The sequence below is a fragment of the Aethalodelphis obliquidens genome, unplaced genomic scaffold (assembly GCF_003676395.1).
Source record: "Aethalodelphis obliquidens isolate GAN/ISIS:26980383/991018 unplaced genomic scaffold, ASM367639v1 scaffold15, whole genome shotgun sequence".
Taxonomy (NCBI): domain Eukaryota; kingdom Metazoa; phylum Chordata; class Mammalia; order Artiodactyla; family Delphinidae; genus Aethalodelphis; species Aethalodelphis obliquidens.
The window spans coordinates 26833367-26838418 of record NW_020837959.1 but is presented as its reverse complement, the minus strand read 5'-3'; the positions used below and the strand labels follow the sequence as shown (position 1 = coordinate 26838418).

At 36.6% G+C, this 5052-nt stretch overlaps 1 pseudogene; it reads right to left on the bottom strand.

Moving 5' to 3' along the window:
* Nucleotides 1–1217: 1217 nt before the first annotated feature.
* On the bottom strand, nucleotides 1218–2945 carry LOC113625499 (tigger transposable element-derived protein 1-like; annotated as a pseudogene).
* Nucleotides 2946–5052: the final 2107 nt, after the last annotated feature.

Genomic DNA, 5052 nt, shown 5'->3' with positions numbered 1-5052 from the left:
ACATCTATGATTATACTTTTAAACAATGAATGGTATTCCATTATGCATCTACCATAATTTCATTAGTCATTTTCTCATTTTTGGACAGCTTTTGCTATGATAGTACTACCATGAACATCTTTTTATATAAATCTTTGACCACATTTCTGACCATTTCTTTAGGGTAGATCTCTAGAATTAGCTATTATTTGAGCAAGAGAATAAGGCTCTTAAAATTGAGAGCTTCCAGAAAGCTTCCAGAAAGTTGTACTAATTTATATGCCCACAAACATTGTAGGAGAATGTATGTTTTCTCATCACCTTACCAAGATAATTAACATTAAAAAAATGTTTTTGCTACTCAGATATGTGAAAATAAATCTTATTGTTATTTCAGTTTGCACTTTTAAAATGACTATTGATGTGGAATCATTTTTCTCATTTCTCTTCCATAAGTTGGCTATTCATATTGTTAAAAGATAAACTGAGGCACATTATACTTTTGAAGAGTTTATTTGAGCAAACATCCATTTGAATAGGGCAATGCCAAACCGGAAGTGGTTCGCAGTGCTTCACCAGCAGGAGCCAAGGGAAAGGCTTTCGCAGAGCAGATGCGGAAACAAGCAAGGGAATTGTTTGGCCATAGCTTAAGCAGTGAGCGTATTTGGGAAAATCTCCTTGGCTGTTTGTGACTGGTTGGTCTTAATTTTCAATTTCTTAACTTGAGGCATTTACAGGAATCAACTCTGGCTTAGGCTGGCTTCACTTTGCTTACTAGGCTGCCAAGGTATTAGAGCCATCTCAGTCTAATGGTTTCCTTGTTTAATTACTTTACCAATATTCATTTCTCATATATCTGTTGATTCTTAGATATGTTTACATTATTCAATTTCCATGAATTCTTCACATGTTGAGAATTCTCCTTTATAATATTATGGCATATATTTTCCTGATTTGATCTATGTCTTTTAACTTTAGATATTTTTGAGAAACTAAAATTTCAAACAAAAAACTACAGACATACCTCAGAGATATTGTGGGTTTACTTCCAGACCACAGCAATGAAGCAGATACCACAAAGAAGTGAGTCACATGAACTTGCTGGTTTCCTAGTGCATATAAAAGTTATGTTTACACTATACTGTAGTTTATTAAGTGTGCAATAGCATTATGTCTAAAAATACAATGTACATACCTTAAATTAAAAGTACTTTATTACTAAAAATGCTATCATCTGAACCTTCAGCATGTCGTAATCTTTTTGCTGGTGGAGGGTCTTGCCTTGATGTTGGTGGCAGCTGACTGATCAGGGTGGTGGCGGCTGAAGGTTGGAATGGCTGTGGCGATTTCTTAAAGTAAGACAGTGATGACTGACATTGTCGCCATATTGATTGACTCTTCCTTTCATGAACCGATTTCTCTGAAGCTTGCAGGGCTGTTTGATAGTATTTTACCCACAGTAGAACTTCATTCAAAATTGGAGTCAATTCTCTCAAACCCTGCTGTTTTATCGACCAATTTTCTGTAATATTCTATTTTTTTGTTGTCATTTTAACAATCTTCACAGCATCTTTACCAGTAGTTTTCACTTCAAGAAACCACTTTATTTGCTCATCCATAAGAAGCAACTCCTCATCTGTGAAAGATTTATCATGAGATGGCAGCAGTTCAGTCCCATCTTCCGGCTCCACTTCTAATTCTAGTTCTCTTGCTATTTCCACCACATCTGTAGTTACGTCCTCCACTGAAGCCTTGAACCCATTAAAGTCACCCATGAGGATTGGAATCACTTTCTTCTAATCTCCTGTGAATGTTGATATTTTGACCTTTTCCCATGAAACATGAATGTTCTTAATGGCATCTAGAATGGTGAATCCTTTCCAGAGGTTTTCAATCTACTTGTCCAGATCCATCAGAGGCCTCACTATCTATGGCAGCTATAGCCTTACAAAATGCATTTAAATAATAAGACCTGAAAGGCAAAATTATTCCTTGTTCCGTGGGCTATAGAGTGGATGTTGTGTTAGCAGGCATGAAAACACCATTAATTTCACTGAACGTCTCCCTCAGAGCTCTTGGGTGACCAGATGTGTTGTCAATAAGCCATATTTTGAAAGGAATCTTTTTTTCTGAGCAGTAGATCTCCACAGAGGACTTGAAATAGCCAGTAAACCATATTGTAAACAAATATGAGGTCATCCAGGCTTTGTTGTTCCATTTATAGAGTGCAGGCAGAGTAAATTTACCATAATTCTAAAACGCCCTAGGATTTTTCGAACGGTAAATGAGCATTGGCTTCAATTTAAAGTCACCAGCCACATTAGCTCCTAACAAGAGAGTCAGCCTGTCCTTTAAAACTTTGAAGCAAGACATTTTCTCCTCTTTAGCTGTGCAAGTCCTAGATGGCATCTTCTTCCAACATAAGGCTGTTTCATCTACACTGAAAATTTGCTGTTTAGTGTAGCCACCTTCGTTAATTATATAGATCTTCTCGATAACTTGCTACAGCTTCTACATTAGCACCTGGACTTTTATGTTATGAAGATAGCTTCTTTCCTTAAACTTCATGAACCAACCTCTGCTAGTTTCAAAGTATTCTTCTGCAGCTTCCTTACCTCTATCAGCCTTCATAGAATTGAAGAGAGTTAGGGCATTGCTCTGGATTGGGCTTTGGCTTAAGGGAATGTTGAGGCTGGTTTGATCTCCTATCCAGACCACTAAAACTTTCTCCATATCAGCAGTAAGGCTGTTTCATTCCTGTATTCACTAGAATAGCACTTTTAATTTCCTTCAAGAACTCTTCCTTTGCACTCTCAACTTGGCTAACTGTTTGGCACATGAGACCTAGCTTTTGGCCTGTTTCAGCTTTTGATATGCCTTCCTCACTAAGTTTAAATATTTTCTAGCTTTTGATTTAAAGTGAGAGATGTGTGAGTCTTCCTTTCACTTGAACACTTGGAGGCCATTGTAGGGTTATCAATTGTCCTAATTTCAATATTGTTGTGTCTTAGGGAATAGGGAGGTCCAGGGAGAGGGAGAGAGATGGGGGAATGGCTGGTTGGTGGTGTAGTCAGAACACATACAGTTACAGATTAAGTTTTCTGTCTTATATGGGCATGGTGCCCCCAGGTCACCACAGATCATCATAACAAATATAGTAGTGATGAAAAAGTTTGAAATATTGGGAGAATAATCAAAATATGACACAGACACTTGAAGTGAGCAAATGCTATTTTAAAAACGGCACTGGTAGACTTGCTTGATGCAGGGTTGCCTCAAACCTTCAGTTTGTAAAAGGCGCAATATCTGTGAAGTGCAATAAAAATGAAGGCAATAAAACAAGGAGTGCCTGTATTTAAAATACACTGACACTTTTCTTAGTTCTCCCATTAGTTTCATGGAAAGCATTTCTTCCTTCAGAAATAAGATATTCTTTCAAATTTTCTTCTATTTTAAAATAGTTTTTTGGGGTGTGGATTTCTGAAAGCAACTTAAAATGTATTTCAGTGTATGGTATGAGAAATCTAAAGAATTGTTTCTGTATAAATACTTCTCTCATTGACATAATTTGAATATTTCATTCCTTTTCCATTGTTTTATGATGCTTACTCTATCACGTATTAAATTTTTACATATGCAAAGGTTTGCATGGACTATTTATGTTAATTCATCCATTTCTTCTTTAAGTGGTAACTATATTTTTATTGGCTCTTTTAGCAGCCAGTTGCCTTAACTACTTGGCCGTCTCATCAATTGGCTCTTTTAAGTTATATTTGAAAAAAATTTAAATGTAAAAAAGCAAAAGAATAATATAACAGTCATTCAGATTCCCACTACCCAGGATTAATATTGATTAACACTTTTCATATTTGTATTGACACAGTATTATTTTAGTGATTTTGCGTTTTTTTTTTTAAATCTTGGCTTTTTGATATTTTATCGGAACTGGTAGGGTAACTTCCACATCAACTCTTTTTTCTATAAGTTTCTTACCTATTTTTACTTATTTCTTCTTTAAATGAACTTTAAAATCATTTTATTAAATTCTCTTAAAAATTCATCAAGTGTTTTTTTTAGAATTTTGCTGATTCATAAAACAACTGACGGGCTTCCCTGGCGGCGCAGTGGTTGACAGTCCGCCTGCCGATGCAGGGGACACGGGTTCATGACCCGGTCCGGGAGGATCCCACATGCCACGGAGCGGCTGAGCCTGTGAGCCATGGCCGCTGAGCCTGCGCGTCTGGAGCCTGTGCTCCGCAGTGGGAGAGGCCACAACAGTGAGAGGCCCGCGTACTGAAAAAAAAAAAAAAAAAAAATTGACAAAGAATTGATAATCCCAACCAGAAGAAGCATATTCTCTTAGTTTCTTATATCGTCTTTATATTTCTCAATAGATTCTTATAGCTTTATCTACATGAATCTCACGTATTTTGAACTGAATTATTTCTTGTAATTAATGATTATTTAAAGTTTTGATATCTTATTTTCCCTACTGTATCTTCAAATTGGTTATTGCTGGTGTACTTTTGCATATTTATCCTCACATTGGATTTGAGGAACTTAGTTTGGAATGGTTAGATACTATACCCAAATTGTACAGTGGAATGGGAGAACAAGATTTGCACCCATGTCTTTTTACTTAAGGTACAATACTCTTTCCATTCCATCATATTCTGATACTTGGCAAAGACCAAAAACTACTGCTAAGAACTAGAATACAAAGCACTGTGCCGAATGCTGTAACGGAGAAAGAATACTGTGAGAACTGATCTTTGTGTTCAAAACATTTTTTGAAAAACGAAAACCAAGTGGAAGATACATGCAATTGATTAAAAAGCAATGAGAGAGATCAGCACGATTGTTTTGCAGTAGCGATTGCTCAGTGGACCTCTGTGAATTGAATGACTGAATGCAAGAGGAGCTTTCACTACATTTCCTGGTTTCGTTGTTGCCCACTCAGCCCCTTTTTTGGCTGCTGCACTTTTTACTGCTTGTGCTTAGTTTTGTTCTGGCTTCTGGATCCCTGTGGCTGTGTATTCACCAATGTTAAATAAATCGTCTACATCCTTCAGC